Raw genomic sequence first — 25,029 nt, 5'->3', positions numbered from 1 at the left:
TGTGTCCCTAGGTCTGAAGTGGGTGTCTTGTAGACAGCATATATATGGGTCTTGTTTTTGTATCCATTCAGCGAACCTGTATCTTTTGGTTGGAGCATTTAATCCATTCACGTTTAAGGTAATTATCGATATGTATGTTCCTATGACAATTTTCTTAATTGTTATGGGTTTCTTTTTGTACGTGCTTTTCTTCTCTTGTGTTTCCCACTTAGAGAAGTTCCTTTAGCATTTGTTGTAGAGCTGGTTCGGTGGTGCTGAATTCTCTTAGCTTTTGCTTCTCTGTAAAGCTTTTGATTTCTCCGTCGAATCTGAATGAGATCCTTGCCGGTAGAGTAATCTTGGTTGTAGGTTCTTCCCTTTCATCACTTTAAATATATCATGCCACTCCCTTCTGGCTTGTAGAGTTTCAGCTGAGAAATCAGCTGTTAACCTTATGGGAGTTCCCTTGTATGTTATTTGTCGTTTTTCCCTTGTTGCTTTCAATAATTTTTCTTTGTCTTTAATTTTTGTCAATTTGATTACTGTGTGTCTCAGTGTGTTTCTCCTTGGGTTTATCCTGCCTGGGACTCTCTGCGCTTCCTGGGCTTGGGTGGCTATTTCCTTTCCCATGTTAGGGAAGTTTTCGACTCTAATCTCTTCAAATATTTTCTCTGGTCCTTTCTCTCTCTCTTCTCCTTCTGGGACCCCTATAATGAGAATGTTGTTGTGTTTAATGTTGTTCCAGAGATCTCTTAAGCTGTCTACATTTCTTTTCATTCTTTTTTCTTTATTCTATTCCATGGCTTGAATTCCACCATTCTGTCTTCCAGGTCACTTATCTGTTCTTCTGCCCCAGTTATTGTGCTATTGATTCCTTCTATTGTATTTTTCATTTCAGTTATTGTATTGTTCATCTCTGTTTGTTTGTTCCTTAATTCTTCTAGGTCTTTGTTAAACATTTCTTGCATCTTCTCGATCTTTGCCTCCATTCTTTTTCTGAGGTCCTGGATCAACTTCACTATCATTATTCTGAATTCTTTTTCTGGAAGGTTGCTTCTCTCTGCTTCATTTAGTTGTTTTTCTGGGGTTTTACCTTGTTTCTTTATCTGGTACATAGCCCTCTGCCTTTTCATCTTGTCTATCTTTCTGTGAATGTGGTTTTTGTTCCACAGGTTGCAGGACTGTAGTTCTTCCTGCTTCTGCCGTCTGCCCTCTGGTGGATGAGGCTATCTAAGAGGCTTGTGCAAGTTTCCTGATGCAAGGGACTGGTGGTACGTAGAGCTGGGTGTTGCTCTGGTGGGGCAGAGCTCAGTAAAACTTTAATCCGCTTGACTGCTCATGGGTGGGGCTGGGTTCCCTCCCTGTTGATTGTTTGACCTGAGGCTACCCAGCACTGGAGCTTACCTGGGCTCTTTGGTGAGGCTAATGGCAGACTCTGGGAGTTACTCACAACAAGGAGTACTTCCCAGAACTTTTGCTGCCAGTGTCCTTTTCCTCACAGTGAGCCACAGCCACCCCTCACCTCTGCAGGGGACCCTCCAACACTAGCAGGTGGGTCTAGTTCAGTGTCCTATGGAGTCACTGTTCCTTCCCCTGGGTCCCGATGCACACACTACTTTGCATTTGCCCTCCAAGAGTGGAGTCTCTGTTTCCCCCGGTCCTGTCGAAGTTCTGCAATCAAATCCCACTAGCCTTCAAAGTCTGATTCTCTAGGAATTCCTCCTCCCATTGCCAGACCCCCAGGCTCCCCCAGGAAGCCTGATGTGGGGCTCAGAACCTTCACTCTAGTGGGTGGACTACTGTGGTATAAGTGTTCTCCAGTTTGTGAATCACCCACCCAACAATTATGGGATTTGATTTTATTGTGATTGCGCCCCTCTTACCATCTCATTGTGGCTTCTCTTTTGTCTTTGGATGTAGGGTACCTTATTTGGTGAGTTCCAGTGTCTTCCTGTTGATGATTGTTCAGCAATTAGTTGTGATTCCAGTGCTCTCGCAAGAGGGAGTGAGTGCACGTACTTCTACTCTGCCATCTTGAACCAATCTCTCATAATGGTTTTAATTAAGTAAAATTGGAAGTTAAAAAAAATAAACAAAGATAATCAAGCAACATTTGTCCTTTACGCAACAATGTTCTGCAAAAACCACTGTTGATTTCATTAATTTACATGTCACAAAACAATTAGCTTTGTTTACCCATCTCTCTCAGAGTGTGGGTGCATCTGAATTTTTTCCTAATTATGTTTATAAGGAGTGTCGACTATAAAGGGTGTTGAGTAGTTCAAATACACGATTAGTATTGTAATTACTACAACTGGGGGTAAAAAATGCCATCCCCTGTTCATTTTGTCCCACCGTTAACATGTAAATTGTGGAGTGGGATGTGGAGGGTCATTTGGGGAGGGGGAATAAAGTTAGGTCCCCAAATCAGAGCAGCCTGCCGCACAGAGAGCTTGACTCCACACTCGTGTCCATAGTCCTTTGCCTCAAAGTCTGATCGATAAGAACATGAGGAACCAGGAACCCAAGCCCAAATAAGCTTCCAAATGGGAATTCTTACAACGCTTTTGAAGGATGTATGGCTGAGGTGATTTGTTACAGTCTTAATTCCAAAGCTTTATTCAAGTCTTGCCAGGCTCTCCTGAGCTCAGAAGCCATCATGGGCTGAAGAATGAAACTCTGTCGTGGCAGGAGGAGGGGGTGATGAATCTTTCTTTTTTTTTTTTTAATTTATTTTTTATATATATTTTTTAAATTAATCTTTTAAAAAAAATAATTATTTATTTTTGGCTGCGTTGGGTCTTCGTTGCTGCACGCGGGCTTTCTCTAGTTGAGATGAGCGGGGGCTATGCTTCGTTGCGGTGCGCGGCCTTCTCATTGTTTCTTGTTGTGGAGCACAGACTCTAGGTGCACAGGCTTCAGTAGTTGTGGCACATGGGCTTAGTTGCTCTGCGGCATGTGGTATCTTTCTGGACCAGGGCTTGAATGTGGGTCCCCTGCATTGGCAGGCAGATTGTTAACCACTGCGCCACGAGGGAAGTCCCGATCTTTCTTTTTGATTCAAAGAAGAAGAAAAAGTAAAACAAAACCCCAAGTCCCATTGTACCATTTAAATGGAAGTTTTTGCCAACTACAAAAAGATGTTTGAGGGATAATAAAGGAAACTGAGTATGGACTAGCTCTCAGATACTATCAGAGAATTAGTAATATTTTTAGGAGAGAGAATAGCCTTGTAGTCATGAAGGGAAATGTGCTTACTTTTAGGAGATAGGTGCTGAAGGGGTAAGTTATGATATCGACAATTTAATTTCAACATATATTGAAAATACACATACACACAGAGATAAAACAAATATGGTACATATTAGCAATAGTGAAATTTCGATACTGGGTATATGGGCAGTCATTGAACCAGTCATTAGAGGTCTGTGTATCAGTTGGAAATGTTTCTGGCTGCAAGCAAAAGAAAACTCAACTGGCAAGGTCTGAATCTCAAAGAACCTTCATTACTTACTAAACAAGAAGTGTACAAGTTATCCAGTCAGGGTTGTTTCAGCAATTGAGTGATGCCTTCAAGGCCCCGGCGGTTCTTCCCATCTGCCTTGTCGCCCTCAGCCCACTGGCTTCTGACAGTGTCAGTTTATGACTGCGAGGCCGCTGCTACAGCTCTAGGCATCACAGCCACAGTCAAAGGCAAAGCGATGGGTGAGGAAGAGCAAAAGCAAGCTCTCCTCTTGCACTTGATTCTTTTATCAGAAAGCAAAATCTTGGGGTTGGGGGGAGGGATAAATTTGGAATTTGAAATAAACAGATACACACTACTAAATAGAAGGTAGATAAACAGCAAGGACCTACTGAATAGCACAGGGAACTATATTCAGTATCTTATAATAAGCTATAATGGAAAAGAATCTGAAAAAGAATATATATATACATACATATATATATATATATATATGTAGCTGAATCAGTTTGCTGTATACCTGAAATATTGTAAATCAACTATACTTCAAAAAAAAAAAACCCACAAAGAGACATCATCTCACACCTGTTAGTATGTGTATAATTAAAAAAAAAATAGATGTTGGCAAAAAAAGAAAAAGAAAGCAAAATCTTTCCCAGAAGCCCCCAGGAGACTTCTCCTTCCACCTCAGTGGCTAGAACAGTCAGAGGCCAATCCTAGCTACAGGGGGTCTGGGAAATGCCATCACAATAAGTGACTTACATCAGTTGTGATTCATCCCCTGGGGCTAGGGATGCACTGTCTCCCAGAGCAAGACTGACGTTCTGTTAACAGAAAAAGGGGAAATGGCAGCTATTTCCCATGTGTTAAACATATGCTCTTTTTCTCTAGAGAGGATATGGTTCTGCTTTACTAGGTAACAGAAATGATTTTAAATGAAAGTAGAACCAAAATTCATTCTTCACTATATCCTGTTGCTGTTTAACAGGAAAGTAAATGGTGCCCAAAAGAGACTTTAACTTTCTTGTCTTCCTGGACAGGGTCTCTTTAGTCCAGTGAAATAGAAACTATAACCAGCCTTGAAATCTATCTTTTGTTTCACTTTCAAGTTTTATAATACATTTCAATATACAGTTTGCTTTTAAAGCTTGTCCTCATTGTGATGGACATTAGGCAGCAGGATAGAATATATACTACTGCTCATCCTATTTTTAGCCACAGTTGATCTAGTGTCCTCTCTTTGCAAGAATTTGTGATAGGTGAGTTACATGTTCTCTCATTTGTGTAAGAAGGATGTGCTTGCCTATTGCAAAAAGCCCCAATTCAGTCTGAGTCATCAGACTTAATAAAGAGAAAACCAGAAGCTTTCAGCAATTGTTCTAACTTCTACTTTCTCCCCAACCTGTGTGAGGCCAATCTAAGATAATCTCGACATCTGGGCTGTTTAAATGGAAGTTCTGATCAGAGCAAGTAATAGTCCTAACTAGAGTTCCCTCCTGTCCTCTTCCCTAGCCCTTGGCCCCAAAGTAGGCTTTCTTTTAGAAAGAATGCTGCACACTCATTGTAGATGGATTAAAATGAATCCCCAGACCAATAATAGCCGCCTAACCATCACTGGGAGCCGTAGTCATGTGTCCTTGGGAGGCAGACATAGCCTTGCCTGGCCTGGGCCAGAAGGTCTTTGCGTGTCCGGATGTCCCTCAAGACCACAATGGCACATTTGTCTGATGATTTAGCATTTGGTGTTAATGGCTGGCATTGTGCTCAGGTATATCATGGCTGGCTGTCCCCTGTTTCTGGGTACCTTCTGGTTGTGGCTGACTGTGACACTGACTGCTACACCAGGGCTCTGTGGCAGGGCTGGCTTGGAGCAGGCCCAAGAGCCCCCTTTTCTCTACTATGTCAACCAGCACCAACCCCATCCCCCCACCCAGGGTCCCTGACTCAAGTATCTTATTGGGGCTGCACTGTAGCCTATGGCTTGCCTGTCTCCCTGCGGTGACCCCTGGGAGACGTCCCATTGCTGATAGAAGCCACGTGACTATTCTACCTCCAAACTTAGATTTAACGCTTAGGATAAATATTTCAGTGATTCTCTCCAGTGTTTTATATGAAACATTTCTCTCTTTTTTTGCATTCTTATTTATTTATTTTTGGCTGCACTGCGTCTTCATTGCTGTGCACAGGCTTTCTCTAGTTGTGGCGAGCGGGGGCTACTCTTGGTTGTGGTGCGCGAGCTTCTCACTGCAGTGTCTTCTCTTGTGGAGCTCTAAGTGCACAGGCTTCAGTAGTTGCAGCATGCGGGCTCAGTAATTGTGGCTCGCGGGCTCTAGAGCGCAGGCTTAGTAGTTGTGGCACACGGGCTTAGCTGCTCCGTGGCATGTGGGATCTTCCTGGACCAGCGATTGAACCTGGGTCCCCTAAATTGGCAGGCGGATTCTTAACCACCGTGCCACCAGGGAAGTCTGAAACATTTCTCTTTAACTTAAATATAGTAAGGGCACATCACTTAAAAAAAAAAAGGATCAATGTCCTGGAGGATGGGAGAGAGGTGTGGTGAGGAGTGGCTTTGCTGGGCGCCCATAGAAACAGGAGGTAAAGGTGGAGCCACAGGTGTGGGCAGGTGGGAAGGTGTAATGGTGGGAAGTGAAGGAAGTCCTCTTCCACTGCTTTTATATCTTTAGTGGCTTAGCAAACAGGCTATCAGCGCAGAGTGAGGGTGGGAAATGTTCCAAGAGAGAAGAGAAATCAGGAAAGTAGGAAAGTAAATGGACGAGAAAAACACAGTGTGAGGGTGGGCAGCCTAAGGCCCCGCTTATGTTTAGTGATAACGTATTTGAAGGGAGATCAGCCAATGGCGAGTAATGTACCCCCGGCCAGAACCTCTCCTCTCACTGGGCCAGATGGAAGATCGAATAACAATCCAGAGAATTCCTGATGTGAGGGGCCAGCTCGCAACAAATTCTTGCTAGTAGCTGGGGGCCAGCAGGGCCGGCCTAGAGCAGACTGGGCTACCAGCCAAAGACCCTGCTCTTCAGTGCAGTAACCGTCTCTGGAAGATTTGTCCATTGCTGGGCTGTGATGTGGATAGCAAAGTGCTGATGCCTCAGGCATTGCTGAGGTGGTGAAGAGTGGAGGTGCACCTGGGGAAAGGCCACAGGGTTGGTGATATCTGCGCATGTGAAGGACCCAAGGCACTAGTTTTCCAGCACTGAGCTGCGTGGCTGGGTGGTGCTCCTGTGTCAGGAGATGGTATGTCCAACTTTGACAGCCTTCCTCAGTGCCTTCTGTTGCCCTTTGGGTTCCAGAAAGCCTCCTAAGTGACCTGCCATAGTTCCTCCATGACTGGCTTGTGGAGTGACTGGGTGATACCCACCCCCGTCTAACAGGAAACTCATCACACTAGGTTATAAGTCATTGTCTGTTGTTTGTTATCCCTGGATAACAGAAGAGTGAGAACCCTAACATTTTTTTACCACTTTATCTCTAGTGCCTGGCAGAATACCTGAAAGATAGTAGATGCTCATTAAGTTTTGAATGTGTGAATACATAAAAGAGGGCTGGCAGGAAGGAGGGATGGAACGGAGGGAGGGAGGAAGGGAGGAAGGAAGGAAGGACGGAAGGAAGGAAGCAAGGAATTCCTGTTACTATATCAGGGCTATTCTGGAGGAGGGTTGTTTAAATTGGTGGTAGCCTGTATAGAAGTTATAGCAATGCAGGTAGGTGGAGGGTGGTGGGAGCTGATGAAAAGGGCTTTAACAGGGCTCTCTAAAATGAGGAAGACACACTGGAGGTTGCAGCGAGAGACCAGAAAGACTGGGACGTCAGTAGCTGGCACAGATGGGGATCAGGTGCTATTTTGGTGAGGGTGTCAGGAAGGTGAGAATAAAGAATGATGGTCAAGGTGGGCAGGAGGGAAGCAGGAGAGGGTTCCTGGGTGAAGAGCTGAGACAGACCCACAGCTCAGCAGGTGTAGTGGGTGTGTTTGAAAGGCCCCTGCAGAGATGAGGCCCCTGCAGCTGGGCATCCACAGAGGAGCCCAGTGGCTTTAATGATCGGCCTCTCTTTCCTATTCTTTCTGGAAAGAAGGGATCTCCCCTGCACTTGCTTCATCCTCCCCACTTCCTACTCTCTCTGACTTGGTACTTTACACCCCAGCCTCTGGATTTTCTTGTTTGCAGTTTGCTTTCTCTTTTCTCCAGACCTTCGAACCCATGGTTCTCCTGACCTAGAAAGCTAGCTCCACCCTCAAACCTCCTTCCTAGTGACTCCCTCTTGGCCCTCAGATTTTGCTGAGGGGTAACGTCCCCTTGAAGTCCCTGCTCTGCCTTCCCAGGTTGAGTGGCTGCCATTTCTATGTTCTTCATCACACTCTGGGCTACTTCCTTTAAAGCACATATCTCAGTGCAATGGCTTGCTTACTTCTCTGACTCCATCTCTAGATGCGAGAAAAGGGATATGGTTAAATATTTCCCTAGTGGTCACTCAATGGCAAATAAATCAAAGGAAAACAAAGCAGAAGCCCTGAGAATCCTCTCACTTGTTGAACAAAACCATGTGCTTTTCTGTTGCCTGTGTTTTTATTTCGCACCAGGCTAGTGTCCGAAAGCAAACCCATGCCAACAGGATTTCACTTTCTCTGAGTTAACAGGCAAAATTTGCTTTAAAGAAATATAAACACATATTTCCAAATGATAAACATTACGAAATAGTAAAAAAATATACATATATATAATTTTTTTTTTTTACTATTTCATAATGTTTATCATTTGGAAATATGTGTTTTAGGAGCAACTTTGACCTACCTCATCAGTCCAAGATTTTTGATTTATGTAAGCTGTGCCTTATCAATACAGGTAAGATGAATCAAAATGAAATTAATATATTTTGAATGGTTAAGAGAACTGTAATAGACAATTAGAATGTCTCGAAATAACTGATGCAAAATGTGTGTATATTTTTGTTAAAAAATGTTTTGAATTACAAACTCTAGCACAAATAGAGGAAAGTGCATCATGTATATATATCCATATATATATGGAACAATTATAACAAACACAAAGTGAATACATGAAACCACCACTCAAGTCAAAAGCTAGGATGTAGCCAGCACCCAAGAAGTCCCTCATAGGGTCCTTCTCAATTATACCCCTTCCTCACAAAGGGAAGTAGCCAGGAGCCCCACTTTTCTGGCATTTACTTCCTTGCTTTTGTTATTTTTTTTTTTAATTAATTAATTTATTTTTATTTTTGGCTGTGTTGGGTCTTCATTTCTGTGCGAGGGCTTTCTCTAGTTGTGGCGAGTGGGGGCCACTCTTCATCACGGTGCGCGGGCCTCTCACTATCGCGGCCTCTCTGTTGCGGAGCACAAACTCCAGACGCGCAGGCTCAGTAGTTGTGGCTCACGGGCGCAGTTGCTCCGCGGCATGTGGGATCTTCCCAGACCAGGGCTCGAACCCATATTCCCTGCATTGGCAGGCAGATTCTCAACCACTGCGCCACCAGGGAAGCCCTACTTCCCTGCTTTTGTTTATAGTTTCACCACTGATGTAGGCATCCCTAAATGATATAGTTGAGTTAATTTCAAGTTTAGTTTGAACTTTCCATAAATGAAGTTCTACCGTATATATTCTATTTTATCTTGCTTCTTTTGCTCAACATTATGTATGTAATCCCATGTTTTTGCAAACAGCCCTGGGTTGCTACTTTTTATTGCTGTGTAGTATTTCATTGCATAATAAACCACAGTTTATTTTATTAGTTTTCCAAAGAGCCAGATTTTGGCTTTATTAAGCTTTTCTATTGTATGTTCATTTTCCTAGTTCATTGATTTCTTCTCTTACCTTTATTATTGCTTTTCTTCTATTTTCTTTGGGTTTAATTTGCTGTTCCTTTTCTAACTTTTTAATATAGATACTTAGCTCATTAAACTCAGCCTTTCTTTTCTAATATATGCATTTTAAACTACAAATTTCTCTTTAAACAGTATATCAATAGCATCTGACAAGTTGATATACTCTGTTTGAAATATTTTATAATGTCCTTTCTGATTGCCAGCTTGACCTATGGATTATTTAGAAACGAATTTCTTAATTTACAAACATATGAGGAATTTCTGATTTTCTTTCTTATTGATTTTAGCTTAATTGCCTTGAGGTCAGAGAACATTCTCTGTATGGTTCAGTATTTTGAAAATAAGATTTGCTCTAAGATCCATTATCTGGTCATTTTGTTGATTTGTACAAATGTTTCATGTGCTTAAAAAGCAAGTGTATTCTAAAGTTGTCAAGTACACTGTTTTTTATGTAACCTTTACGTAGAACACACACACATATATAACATATAAGATATATATAAGTGTATATTCTTACTATATATTTATATTTTTTGTTTATTCTATCAATTACCAAGAGGGAGATGGTGAGTTAAAATCTCCCACAATGATTATCTATTTCTTCTTTTAACTCTACAGATTTTTGAGTCATATATTTTGAGCCCTTGTTATTAGGTACATACAAAATTGGAATTTTTATATCTTCCTGATCAATTAAGCCTTTATTATTATGAAATGATTCTCTTTATTTCCAGTAATCTTTTTTTGCCTTAAAGCCTACTTTTGTATCAATTCAGTGACATGGATTCTTTTCGGTTAATTATCTGTCATTTTCTTCAATCTTTCTTAGTCTTTTGTTTTAATGTGTCTCTTGTAAATAGCATCTAGCTGTATTTTTGAATCCAATTTGTCACTCTTTATCCTCTAATTTGAACATTTAGTTTATTTATACTTATTGGTAGCTTATGATATATTTACGCTAAATCTACCATGTTATTTTGTGTTTTCTATTTGTCTGGCCTGTTATATGTTTCTTTTTGTCCTTTTTCATTTTTGTTCCTACCATGTTTCCCTCAGTTTGTCTTTCTGTGTTTTATTGTGGGTTTTTCTTCATACATATCTACAGTTAACTAATTTTTCTTTAATTATAACCTCCTATTGAAACTATCAATTGAATTTTAATTTCTATTGCTATATTTTTCAGTCCTAGAATTTCTCTTTAGTTCTTTTTCGAACTGACCACATCATTTTTTACAGTTTCCAATTCCCTGCTCAGATTGTCAAAATTGGCATTTATTTCTTTAAATAGAGTAAGCATTATTATTTTACAGCCTGTGTCTGGTAATTTAAATATCTGAAGTCTCAATAGGTCTGTTTCTATTGTATGTTATTTATTGTAGATTTTGCTCATAGTGTTTCATTTCCTTACATGACTGGTTATCTTTGACTGTGTGCTGGGCATTGTGTTTTAAAATTATTATAATAAATATTAAACATACCAAAAAATAAATAAATAAAAATAAAATTATTGTAGAAGTATTTTGAAGCCTAAGATGATAGTATTTTCTTTTAGAGAGGATTTTAATGCTTCTCCCAGATGCATAGTGAGCAGTAGCCATTTTAATTCAAGCTCAAGGCTTGAGGTTTTCTGGGTCATCAGATGAGGTAAAGCTGGACTACAAGTCCATGCAATGGTTAGCTTACTTGTAGTTTACTCTGACTTACCCTAAGGGTGGAGTTATAGCTCAGCCTAAAGTAAGAACTATTTTTATCTTTGTCTTTGGTGAGCATAGACTTCCATCTTCTGACTTTCTGAGGCTGCTAAAACTGCAGTTCTGTTTCACAGTTGTCTCTTCTGAATCAGCAGATACTTCAGGGTAGCCTAGGCTTAATTCTTGGGCTTCTCATGTTCTCCAAGTGTTCATCGGACATTCTCTCCTGGGCTTCTTGACTTTTTGGTGTTTTAAGATTTTAAAATAACATTCTGTTCAGTTTTTTAAAGTATAATTGTATTGCATTAAAAATTATGGGCTTCCCTGGTGGCGCAGTGGTTGAGAGTCCGCCTGCCGATGCAGGGGACACGGGTTCGTGCCCCGGTCCAGGAAGATCCCACATGCCGCGGAGTGGCTGGGCCCGTGAGCCATGGCCGCCGAGCCTGCGCGTCCGGGGCCTGTGCTCCGCAACGGGAGAGGCCACAACAGTGAGAGGCCCGCCTACCGCAAAAAAAAAAAAAAAAAAAAAATGTTATACTTGTACTACATAAAAGTGTAACTTTGGACATTCTGGTTTTAAATTCTGCATATTACATGTCATTTGAGAGAAATGCATCTTTCTGGATTTTAACTTTGTTCCATCTTTTAGGTCAATGATTAAAACATGCTTTGCTTCTACTGCCTTGCAGGGAGACTGAATGTGGCACTTTGCCATATCTGTGGTCCTGATAAAATTATATGGATACAATCTTCTACTAACAGCAGTGTTTGGCTTAGTGGTAGCTGGATCTGTATTAATATTTAGGGTATTAATTGGTGATTGGATCAACAGGAAACCAAGAAAAAAAGGTAATACATATATAATGATATGGTAAATTATGACCTCACTAGCTTTTTTGGTTTACTTAGTGAAATAAAATACAGATATGAACTTAATAATGACAGGGCATAAGTTTTAAAAACTAGAAAAAGCGGTATCCAGCTTTCTGTCATTCTCTGGTACTATATTTAAAATATTTTATTGTAGTTTTTAGATATTTATCCATCACAGATTTTTAATATTAAATTCCTAAAAACATGTTTCATTTTAATACTCTGGTATTACCTATGTATAATATACTCATGTAATTTCTATTAAAGACAATTTCTATGTGTAAAAGATAACTTTTATACCAAGTAATCTGTCTAAACTGGGAATTACTATCTGGAGACTTATTTGTTCAAATGTCAATCCATTTTTAGCTTTTCCCTCTAATATCTCTTTAACCTTCCTTTACCCAAGCAGAATGTAGGATTTCCCAAGTTTTTCCAAGTCTTTTGATTACCAGTCAGCCTGATTGTTTTCATTTCACCTAGGAGGTTTGACAAGGCATTCTCTGAAAGCACAGCACTGAAAAGGCTAACTTATTTAAAATCTGGACTGTTGGTCCTTAGGCCATGTTGATAACTTCAGTCACAAATTAAAGAAGAGTGTGATATATCAGTAGAAAAATGTAAGTGCTTTGATTTATCTAATATCCTGCTTTTCATATCATCTTACTCTCAAAGCATGTTTTCATTTGCTTGCAAAACCCAGCTTTTTTTTCTTCTTCTTCTTCTGGTTGTAAAGGCTTTGCCTTTAGTGAGCACACAGGCCTGCTCTTTGCTTCCTACTCAGCCTATGATTGCTGATGGGAATGATAACCCTGGTTGGCACAGGGGTTTGGTCAACTGCAGTCACTCTGCATTAAACGATGATGTAATTGTAACCTGTCTCTTAAAACCAAGAATAAATATTGTTTCCCTTTGCAGTTGGCCATGTCTTGCTCTTCACTCAGAATGCCTCTATCACCACCGGCTGTGCGGTCCTGATGCTTGTGTTCTCATACAGAAGGGAGCCGGAGCAAGTATGGCAAGGCTGGTTCACTGTGAGTGTCTGCCATCTCCCCCCTGTGCTGTGAGAGTGAATGTCACAGGCAAGACCAGAATGCCCTTCAGTGAGTCATCTCTGGATGGCCCTGCTCACTGATCTGGGATCTGGCTAATCTTTCACCAGTGTTCTCCTTACCCCTAATTTGTTAGTCAGAGTCTAAATCTCACAGTCATGAAGGCAATAGAACAGCAGAGTCTCTGTCTGCAAGGTACAGATTAGCACCGGATCTGGTGCTACTGGGGTGGGAAGAAGAAAACGCTGAGAATAAATACAACATTTGGCTTCAAACCTGCATTGAACCTCTTTCTCTCAAAAGTCTTTGGGTTCATTTAGATGCTCTTCAAACTGTCAGATAAGTAACTGTATGTATTACAATGGGCTGAGAAAGTCTATCCCTGGGTTCCAAACTCCGTTTACCCTCCTTCCTTCAGTGGTCTGCTTCACAGCTGTGATCACCCTGGCAGCCCTGGCGAACCTGGCCAGCACAGCACTGACCAACACCATTCAGAAGGACTGGATTGTAAGCCTCACAGGTGACAACAGAGGCCAGCTGGCTGGTGAGCTGTGGATATAACAGGGCATCACATGTTCTCTAATCTGCTGAGAAGTAGACCTGATTTAGTGAACAGAGTTGATGAGACAATTAGCGCTCCGAGAAAGGCAGGAAAGTAGCATTTAATAGAAGGTATTTGGAGTCAAAGAGACCTGCATTTGAATGCAGCTAAAGCCAGCTATGGCTCTTACCAGCTGCAAGTTACTTAACTTCTCTAGACTTTACTTTCCTCATCTGTAGAATGAGAGAAATTATGACAACCCCCCACCTTGCCGCCAGCTCACTTTTGGGAAGGATTATGTGACATACAGGATTTGTAAAGCACTTAGCACTATATCTGCACATGGGAAGCATGTAAGAAATGGATGAGACTGTTATTATCAAAAGGATATATAGACCATACTTTCGGGAGAGAAATCCCTCTGAATATATTACAGAGGTTCTTTGGTCATTTTAGATTTGAAAAATAAGTGAATTAAAAGATTTCTTAATTTTTGTCTGTGATAAGCTTCTACTTTCCCCAGAAAATTCATCCCCAAGTGTGACTTGATTATCACCTAATCACTAGTAATGAGAGGTAGAATCATTTTTTTCAATAATGGAGCTAAATGGAAGAATCTGGCATCTTTTTATTTTTTCTTCCATTTATAAAACTTGGATCATTTTCATTGTGAGATATTCAAATTGCCAAACTAAAGCAGGAGATCTTGTCTTACCCTATATTTGTGCAGTTGGTACTCTTGGCTAGAAAACGTTCATGAGAGTTGATAGCCAAGATAAAGGAAGCTATTACAGAGGACTCTATTAAAATATACTCCTTACAAAGAGTAGAAGCCCCTTATAATCATGTTTTCTTCTAAACTACACTTATTTGGATGTACTGTGGCTTAAATAACGACACCCAAAATAAAACAGCTATGTCAGTACAAGCCAGGTGACATGGTGTTGAAAGTGTCCTGTCTCTGGGTAAAAGAAAATCTTCCTGCTTGCTCTTAATTAATTTTAAAGAAATCTAAAATAAAGCACAGATTCAGATCTGAGGTTTATTCTAATTTTAAAAATCATCTTGTAAATATGTTCTTTAATGATGGTGGAATAGTTAAGAGAATAAGCTTTAGGGTCAGACTGCCTAGGTTTGAATCTCAGCTCCACCATTTACCTTCCCTGTGACCTTAATTAATTTCACTTCTTTATGTCTCAGTTTCTTAATTTGTAAAAGGGAGATACTACGGACCCCTTAGAGTTGTTGCAAGGGTTGAGTGAGATGAATATGTGTAGAAGGCTTAGAACTATGCGTGTGGCAAAGAGTATTCAACTATTTCTGTCCTTCGTCCCCTGTTTTTTCCCTCTCTGCCCTGTCAACGTGTGAGTCATAATGGCTATTAATACTATTGTTGTTCGGACAGTGGGATGTGATAGAAAGAGTGCTGAGACAGGAGTTGTAATAATTCCAAGTTACCTAATCTCTCTAGCCCTCAGTTTACTCCTTGGTTAATTGTTCAAATTCTAACAGAACTGATCTCAGAGGTCTTTTCCAGGTTGAAAATCCTATGATTAATCTCTAGTCAGACTAAAAGGGATCTTTCCTGTTTTCACTGCCGTTCACCCAGTGCGGGCTCGCAAATCTAGCAAATACACGACATTAAATTCACCAGGAGGAGAGACTCCTGCACTGAGTTGCAGTGTTTCCGTCCTGTCACTTACAGGGATGAATGCAGCTGTCTGGCGGCTGGACCAGATCATCAATAAATCTGCTCCGCTGTTCATGGGCCAGGTGATGACATGGGCCTCTCATGTGATCGGTTGTGGTTTCATTCTTGGATGGAGCTTGGTTTCACTTCTTGTTGAGTTTCTATTTCTATCCAGGGTTTTTCAACTAGTTCCCCAATTGGCTGTAAAACCCCAGCGACAAACAGGGGCACTTCCTAGAAAGGCGACAGGAGGCTGTGAACATTCAAGGCAATGCAAACTCAGAGACAGCTCTTGCTATTTTTTTTTTCCCCTCCTTTATGTCAATGCTTCATTTCTTCTTTTCAGAGCTTGTGTCTAACTATAATCTTAATATTCTGTCTGCAAATGTGCCTCAAACAGTGAGAAGTGAGAAGGCTCCAATAGTGCCATTTGTTATTCAGTTCATATGGTTGGTGTCATTGGTGGAAGCAGGGGGGTCTGCCGTGTACAGTTACACAGGTTGTACACTACACAACTCCAGGGGCTCCATTAAGTGAGTTTCCACTGTGAGTAGCAGTCCCTGGGAACCGTGCAGTTTACAGCCTGCAAAACCTATTCCATGGTCCTTAGGGCATACTCCTTCCTATTTTATCATAAGCCTCTTTCCTAAAGATGCTAAGCTAGAGAGACAACTATGTCAGGGAATATGGGCTGTTTTTTGGTCAAGACAATAGATAAATTGGCCATCCCTGCTATCAGCAGTGTTTTTTAAATCAGAAATTGCTTATCATCAGGATGAGGATGACAGAAAAGTAAACCTGCCAGTAAATATGACCCCATTCTCTCAAGATAAGAGCTATACCTGCCTATTGACAATGTTGCCCATCTGCCTGGGCAACACAGCCCAGGCATTGCTTCTGACCTCAGTTTCTCTTTCTGGAATTCTTTTTTTTTTTTTTTTTTGGATTGGTATATCTCTGAAAATGGATGCTCACTTTATTTATGGTTATTTTTACCTATTACTTTATTTTAAGCATGAGAATTTTAAAGAGAAATGTAATACAGTACCAAATGGGAGAACAATCATGGAAAAAATACAGCCAGTCGACTAATAATTTTTCAAAAATTGTATCTTTAAGCAATTTTGCTTTATTGTTGATTATGTGAAACTAAGTTGCAAATCACAGACATTTCAGGTAAGCACAGAAGTTGAGTTGGTAAAGTCAGTTTCAAACAAAAGCTAAGTTTAAGACAAATGAAAATGAAATCATATTTTTATCTCAATCAATAAACTCAAGAATCCTAAAAACAGATAGAGATGAGGGTCTTGCAGTTGTGATGTCTAATGCTGTACGGAAAGCTAGGGTTGATTTTCCCAATTTGGCCAGTTTAGATAGCTTCCCATTATTCCCACATTCTTGATCCATGGTCCCCAAATTGTGCTCTTAAGTGACAAGAAAAATCCTCCTTCTTGATGGTCTCCTGTCAGGCATGATTGAGTAAGCCTGGTATCGACACCTGACTTAAACTGGACAAGTGAGATTATCACTTTGGATAGTTGTAATTAAGATGAGGAAATTCTAATTCAGTTTGGTATAGTTTCTTGAGGAAAGATGGGTAGGCTTCTTTTACCGACTGTCCAGAACTCCAGAACTCCACACTCCGAGGCCCCCCTCAGGCTGTGATGCCTCTCCTCCTGCTGTGCAGGTCCTGGACTTCTTATAATTATATTTTCTCTCAAGTTGTTTTGCAATTAAAGCTCACCAGATCTCACTGTATGGATAAAATATAAGTATTTATAGATATAGGTGAATAGATATACATATTTAAGTGATGGATGGATGGATAGATAGGTAAATAGATAGATAGATAGATAGGACGAGCTATATCTTCCCATCTATAACTTTTAGTTGTGTGACCATGTGTGGCTAATTTATTCAAATTCGCTGTGTCTCACTATCTGTAAAGTAAGGATAAAAATAACAGAACTGATGGCAGGGAAGGGATTAGATAAGATAGTCTACATAAAGCCCTAGGGAAGCGATTAGATAAGTTAGTCTACATAAAGCCCTATTTCCTTCTGCATAGAGTAGAACTTAAGGCAATGTTGGCTGTTTTTTTCATTGTTATTGTTATCTTTACAAAAAAACCCTGCTATGGCAATAAATTCTTTTCTATAACCAAATTCACCCTTCCCACAGTTCTTGGGCTAGAGTGGATTTAGCATACCTGACCCTCTCTCCTTCCTTCATGGCCTTATTTGGCTCTTCTAGTCCTTTTTGGAGTTTGTCTTAATTTGTGCTAAATACTTCTTACAACTTGTTATGTACTTTAAAAATCTGTTTGCAATCATTGCCTATTCTGTCCTGGAAGATGGAAAGGTATTTGTCATTTCCTTTTCATGAATATCTGCTTCTTCAGAAAAATAACCAGAGGAAATATCCACCACTCTTTCCGAGAGTTCATTACCACATCTCAAGCATGTGCAGTTTTGTCTTTTACTCTCTCCCGTGTCTTCCCTCTCCTGTCAATGTCCACCTTCCTGAATTTACTGTTTGTCTTAGTCTGGGTTCTTTCAAGAGCAATTCTGGGACTTCCCTTACATCTCCATCACCTTGCTCTTCTCGGGTGTGATCCTGGCAGGAATTGTGAGCGGTGGGTCATGTGTGGCACAGGATTCTGCAGCCTGTGATGTTGCTAAGTAATCGTAGAAGCATTTCATGGTCTCACCACTGTGTCATTGTCAGTCTTCATCATTCATTCACTAAGAACCCATTATGTGACAAGAACTGTCCTAGACACTGGGGATACATGAGTGGTTTAATCAGACAAGGTCTTAGCCCCACTGAGTGTACAGTTTGGATGGGAGACCAAAGAGTGAGTAAATAGCAATGACCAACAACACAAAGTGACAGGAGCTATGTTAGAGAAGGACAGAGGATTGGAGACACATAGGAGGGATACCAAATCTGGTCTTGGGAGCCGGGGAAGCCTTTCCAGTCGGAGGCACAATTAAGAGATCCCTGAAGGGCAAGCTCGGCAGGTGACATGAAGAGGGAAGAGTGCTCTAGGCGGGGTGGGAAGTTGTGCAGAAGCCGAAATGTGGAGATGTGGAGATCTGGGGAAGTGAAAATAGTTATTTCCAGGAGTCAAGCATGTAAATGCTACAAATGGCATCCACATTGAAGGAATATTTTGACCTGGGTCCTTTCCCCGCGGAAGTGGGATGGGGAGAGGGGAAGAAGACAGCTTGGTGGCGCCAGAGCTTTCCTTAGCTGCCTGGGGAAGGGGAGGGAAATCCTTTCCCAGAGACAGGGTGCCTGACTCTGAACATCTGCAAGCTTGTCTCCCCTGAGAACTTGGTCTTGGAACTCTGCCACCAACCAAATGTCATTCATACCTGGCAGTGAGGACATATATGATTTGGTTAGGGTGTTTAAAAAATTGTTTTGGTCATTTTATGCCTGATGAATTCAGCAGCAACATATTGGGTATCAACACTGATGGGGATTAACAGCATATTGGCCCCGAGTGATTCGACCTGCAGATGCCCAGTCTGGGAAGAGTCTGGACCTTGCTCTTAGACATGGACTCCCTGTGATCCGGTTTCCACCCAGGAGCATCATTTCTTTGCCCAAGCCCTGCTCCCTCCCCTCAGTCCAACCTCAAGGCCACAGCTCAGAGCCAGGGGATCCCCCATCCCCAGAGCAAAAATGAGGGAGCGGAGAGTGTCGTGGCGGGTGGTGGAAGGAGAGGATCAAAGGCTGAACCGACTGTGTCTTCCCCCTTCATTCAGCATCTCCCTGCCTGCCTCTGCTGTGAACCTCAGCCCCGACTCCAGGTGTTGGGCTCCTGCAAGGTCCCTGCCCTCCTGGGGCTCAGAGCTTCCCCTTCTCACCCTTGGGCCCACAGCGGGGTGGGGGCATGTGGTTTGGGGATACCTTTCTGCTTTCTATCAAGGAGACCCAGAAGCCCTTGGTCCACAGAATCTTGGGAATATGGGGAGAGGAGAAATGAGAGTTTTGTCAGTCCAATTCCAGAGGTTATAAAACCACGGGCTAGCTTGGGAACCTCTTTCCTCTGATGTAATGTGCATGTATGAGAAAGGAACTGTTCCTAATTCCAAATAGCTGATTTAAAAACCTGTTCTTTCATCTGGAGATGACCCAACCTCTAAAATATTTTAAGTGAAGGACGTGACAGGTGAATTATCTTTTATTAGGCTATTTGGCTTGTACTTCCCAGCCTTTAATTGCATGAACGACAGAGAGCAGGTTGGCCATTTAAGATTTACACAATTCACATAGTGTTATGATAATAAACTAGTTCTAAGGGGGGAAAAAAAAAGAAGTCCAACTGGCTCTTCCTGACACAAAGGAAACATCACATTTAGAGAACGTGAAATCTCATTGGCAATGCCTACAGTCTGGAGAAGCATTCAGTACGAGAGAAACTTCGGGCTTTTCTCTATGGCAATAGCAGTTCTTTTTGCTGACCCTTGATAAGGATGCCAGACACACCACAACACCTTTGACACTCACAAGGGAGACAGCTCAGGATGTGGAGCCAGGCTGCCCATGATGTTCGCACGTTACCTAAGCTCCCTGTGTCCCTGTTTCCTTGTCTGTAAGACGGGATAGTAATGATAGTACCTACCCATCAGGGAGAGTGTCGTGGCGGGTGGTGGAAGGAGAGGATCAAAGGCACAGCTATTGGAGCTGTTTGTTAAAAATGAATATTAACTCTCATCTTCAGTCATCATCATCATTTTTATATCTTGGCTGTGATTGTGGTGCTTTCACGAGCGTTGTTGTGTGAGCGTGGAGTGTGGTGTGGACAGTGAGATCGAGAACCACGATGCCGAGTGACACGGATGCTGACTGAATCCCGCACACCCACTGCCAGCGAATGCCATTCACATTTATTCCCAGCAGAATTACAAATCACTCCAGGGTTGGTGGTGTGGTCAAAACTGCACCCGATAAAAGTACCAGTGCCCCCAAAGGATATAGTATCGTCCCTGTGTTAGCGTGGTTAGCATGGTCAGGCCTGGTGGCCGTGATGACGTGTGTCTCACCAGGACCAGTGGCCTGTGGCCACCTTGCTGTCTACCACGGATCCCCAGACACAGAGCTCACCCGAGACATTGGCTCAGTATATACTTGTTTCCATTCTTAGTGGAAAGGAAGTTACAGAACTCTGGCTACAGCAGGATTTGACATATTACCCCAAAGTCACTTTGCTTTTGAAAATCTAAGAACTGCGACTCCGTATGCCCTCAATTTACAAATAATTCTGTCAGTGCAGAATCAGCCCTCACTTCCAGAGCTGCACATTGTACAGCTGCAGCATTTTATAAATACCTCTGACCTGTCCGCACTGCTTGTTAGGGGCCAGGCGTGTGGGTTTTATAGGTGAGCTCCAGGTCAGAGTCCTTTGGCAGACGAAACCCTGAGGCTTCGAGGCCATGCCGGGTGGTTGGGACAGCCCAGAAGAGTGGGGAGCCTGGGCCAGGGTCCCAGGTGCGGGCTACCGCAGGGTGACAAGGGCAGCCTAGGAGGACAGAAGGCCTGGCCAATGCTCTGCAAAGGCAGACACTGGAGGACACGGCATATTCAACCCAAATAATTCTTGAGTTCAGAGCTCAGTCCAGAGATCAGGACAGAGGCACACGACAGGCCTCTGCAGGGCCAGCGCTGGATATCAGGGAGAATCCAGAAGGAAACCAACTATAGGGAGAAGCTGGGAGCAGGCACAAGAGCCCCCGGGACTGGCCCTCAGGGACAGCATTGGCACCTGGTTTCTGACTTATGTGGTGCCTGTACGGCAGGTCCTGAGGCTGCTTCTGAAGTGTAATCAAATGTAGCCTCTTAATGTGGTTACAGGTGGGGGAGGGGAGAGGAAGCTCATTCCTCCTCTGCCAGATCAGGAGGGAAGAGGAAACACGCGGAACTGGAGCAGGAGGTGAAGCTCAAGACTTTGCTCTCTGTCCGAACCATTTTTGGAGTGGAATGGAGACATACATAGATACATCTAAAATGAAGTTATATCGCTACCTAGTGATAACGGTGGCGATGGTGATTCAAAAATACAATTTATACTACCACAAATTATTGACCGTGCCAGGCATGATGCTGCCCACTTCACAGTGCCGTCTCATGTAATCCTCCAGTGAGATGGGATCTAAAGAGTCCCATTTCACGGCTGAGAAACTGAGCCGCCGAAAGCTTCATTTACCCAGCGTGACCGTGCCAGTCAGTGCGAGAGCCAGAATCCTCCCCGAGGTCTCTGACATCTCTTTCCATTTCTTCTCCCCCCACACTGCTGCCCTGTAGGTCTTTGGTCCTTTGACCTCACTGTGACCCAGCTTCTTCAGGAGAACATTCTGGAAACAGAGCGAGGGGCTGTGAACGGTGTGCAGTGTTCCCTGAACTACCTCACGGACCTCATCCACTTCGTCCTGGTCACGCTGGCCCCGCAACGTGTTCGGCATGCTGGTCTTCACCTCCATCCTGTTTGTGCTGTATTTTTTTTTTTTTTTTTTTTTTTGCAGTACACGGGCCTCTCACTGTTGTGGCCTCTCCCGTTGCGGAGCACAGGCTCGGGACGCGCAGGCTCAGCGGCCATGTCTCACGGGCGCAGCCGCTCCGTGGCATGTGGGATCTTCCCGGACCGGGGCACGAACCCGTGTCCCCTGCATCGGCAGGCAGACTTTCAACCACTGCGCCACCAGGGAAGCCCCTGTGCTGTATTTTTTTAACGCAAGGAAGTGTAAGGTTACAAATGCCCATGCTCGGAAGACAACGAAGAAGAGTACTTCAACCTGAGAGGTAGGCAGCACCTCTGACCACTCAGAGCCTTACTAACACTGGCCCCATCTCACTGTTTCCGGTGATTTCCCCGAGTTGCTCCTGGGTGCTTACCTTGTTCCACTGCTACATTTGAGAGCAATTATGTCACCATCACCTTTGGCAATAGCATCAACTGCTTTAAATGCATCTTTGGGGCGATGGCTACTAGCCAGAGTTTGACTGGGGTCTGACTGGTGGCATGCCCATTAACAACTCAGATTCCACTCCAGACAACTTGAAGGGGCTTGTTTTAATTTTGCCAACACAATTCAACGTTTTCAGGTTTTTATTGTTCCTTGGGTTCTAAAATTAGGCAGGATCTTCTGGTCAGTGTTAAAATTAGAGTTAGATCACGGTCAGTGATGTTTGGTCTCAGTTCCTTGGGTTTTTGTTCTACAGCTGGTTTGTGAATGTCCTTTTGATGGGCTGTGTGCCCCTCACAAGGACTGAAGCTATCTGTTGAATTCAATCATGGTAACAACCTTTGGGTGGTTTCTGGGGTCTAGCGTCAGGCCATGGATCTGAGGATCCCTCAGCTGCCTTGGGCAGGCTTCGTCTCAGCAATCAAGCTAAGACATCCAGTTTGACCATCTCTGATTAAGAAAACCACTAGTTTGTGATGAGTAAAATTTGAGTTTCTGGCTGCTTAGAAGCAATCAATCAACACTAAAACTATCTTCTGGGGAGCCTAGAAAACCCATATAGCTCTTTGCTTTAAATAATGAATTGCTTCTTTGTAAATGCTGTGGAATAGAAATTCACTTAGCAGTGAGAACAATGAGGCTAGCAATGAAGGCTGCTCAGGCCTCAAAGTACAGAGAACCTTTCTGGGGGTCGTGGGGGAGTCACATTTGGGGAATAGCCTGTAGCACACTCAGTACCACCTTAGCAGGTTGGTGCTGTTGGGAATGATTTTCTAAGACAGGGTTTCTCAAGCTCTGCGCTGTTGACATTTTGGATTAGATACTCCTTTGGTGTCGAGGCTGTCCTGTGCATTGTAGGACACTCTGCAGCATCTCTGGTCTCTACCCACTAGATGGAGGGAGCAGCCCCCAACCACACACTTGTGAGAATCAAAGGTGTCTTCAGACGTTACCCAGTGTCCCCAGGGAGGGTAAAATACTCCTCCCCCCATACCCCCTCTTAAGAACCACTGCTTAAAGGAAACGTGAAACCTAAAGGAAAAAATCCACCTATTGTTAAAAGACAAAAATGACCAAAAGTCATTCATAGTAAGGAAATTACAAAAGGGAATTTTACACAGACCTGCTTCTTAGAGCTGAGTTGAGTGAAAACAAGGGAAGGAGAGAATTTTGTGAACATTTTGCTTAACATAAGGTACTTTGAAAAAAATTGTGCTGTATATAAGTTCTGGTAGTACTTATGGTGCCACCTCCCCCAATCTTTCCTTTTCCAAGAAAAAATCTGAAAGGCTACGTTACTACACACACACACACACACACACACACACACACACACACACACACACACACAACCAACTAGGTCGGGAAACCAGAACTGTTCCTCACATGAATTCTTCACTAAGGAGACTGTATTTTGAGGAGGTAGCACATCACGTCTCCTGGCCCTTGATTATCCCAATGAACACACAAGTACTTGCACAGGCGACTCTCGGAACAAGTGTTTAATAAATCCATCCTGAAGTCTTTTATTTAAAACCTCCAGAAGTGCTAGCAGCTTGAGTGTAGAATTTATGTCAAGTCTTCTATGTAGAATTTATGTCAAGTCTTCTAAGTACCACTGGCTCCCTACACTGCACCTCCTGCCCTTGAAAAATTAGCTGCTTACCTGTAAATTCTGCATTTTAAGCGCAAATTTTACGCTTGCTTTTCCTCCAGGCCTTGTATAGTAGGACAGCAACATGTTTATATTGGATCGTGGAATGACTATCTCCATGTTTCCATGAATATTTCATGTTTTAGACCAGTACTACCCAACAGAAATATAATGCAAGTCACATTTATATAATTTTTTTTTTTTTTTTTTTTTTTTGTGGTACGCGGGCCTCTCACTGCTGTGGCCTCTCCCGTTGCAGAGCACAGGCCCCGGACGCGCAGGCTCAGCGGCCATGGCTCACGGGCCCAACCGCTCCGCGGCATGTGGGATCTTCCCGGCCCGGGGCACGAACCCGTGTCCCCTGCATCAGCAGGCGGACTCTCAACCACTGCGCCACCAGGGAAGCCCCACATTTATATAATTTTAATAATATATTTCTAAAATATTATCATTTAACTTGTAATCAATATAAAACTGAGATTTTACATTCTTTTTTATTGAAGTATAGTTGATTTATAGTATTGTGTTAGGTCCAGGTATATAACATAGTGACTCGGTATTTTTGCAGATTTTATTCCACTCTAGGTTACTATAAGATAATGGGTATAATTTCCTGTGCTATACAGTATATCTTTGTTGCTTATCTATTTTACATATAGCAACTTGTATCTGTTAATCCCATACCCTTAATTTGTCCCTTCCCACTTCCTTCTCCCCTTTGGTAACCACAAGTTTTGTTTTCTATATCTGTGGAATCTAAAAGATAATACAAATGATTGTAGATGCATCTTTAAAAAATATTAATTCTTCCAAAGCTGATGTTTCTTACACCTCAGCACGTCAGTTTGCACTAGATACATTTCAAGCGCTCAATAGCCACATGTGGCTAGTGGCTACTGTACTGGAGTACAGTTTGGGAATCATCTGTGATGATTCCCAAAGTTCCACATATTTCTCCACTATAGGAAGCCTATAAATGATACAATGGGCTCTCTTCTGCTGGGTAGTGGGGGTAACATGCCAGAGCATTTGTCCAACTGGAAAATCATTCCATCAACTACAACATTCTGATCTGTTTTCCAGAAACAAATCATGGTGACATACATCAACCTGAACTGACTGGATTTTGTCTGTTTACCTCTGAAACAGATTGATGTGCAGCTGTTCTGGAAATGCAGATGGCAACTGGGAAGGGTACCTCAAGATAATTGGCCCTTGCCGTACAGACAAACTCAAGCAGGGGGCTTTCTAGCCGTGG

At 42.5% G+C, this 25,029-nt stretch overlaps 1 pseudogene across 1 annotated transcript; it reads left to right on the top strand.

The window, feature by feature from the left end:
• Positions 1–3,545: 3,545 nt before the first annotated feature.
• LOC309827166 (ferroportin-like) lies at positions 3,546–25,023 on the top strand (annotated as a pseudogene). Its single transcript has 9 exons — positions 3,546–3,684; positions 8,231–8,298; positions 11,677–11,836; positions 12,779–12,898; positions 13,331–13,456; positions 15,159–15,346; positions 17,688–17,778; positions 21,459–21,646; positions 24,921–25,023. The product of its transcript is annotated as a ferroportin-like (transcript).
• The last annotated feature ends 6 nt before the right edge of the window (positions 25,024–25,029 follow it).

The sequence above is a fragment of the Grampus griseus genome (assembly GCF_964374135.1).
Source record: "Grampus griseus genome assembly, chromosome: 9".
Classification (NCBI taxonomy): domain Eukaryota; kingdom Metazoa; phylum Chordata; class Mammalia; order Artiodactyla; family Delphinidae; genus Grampus; species Grampus griseus.
This window is presented reverse-complemented; position numbering and strand designations above follow the sequence as displayed.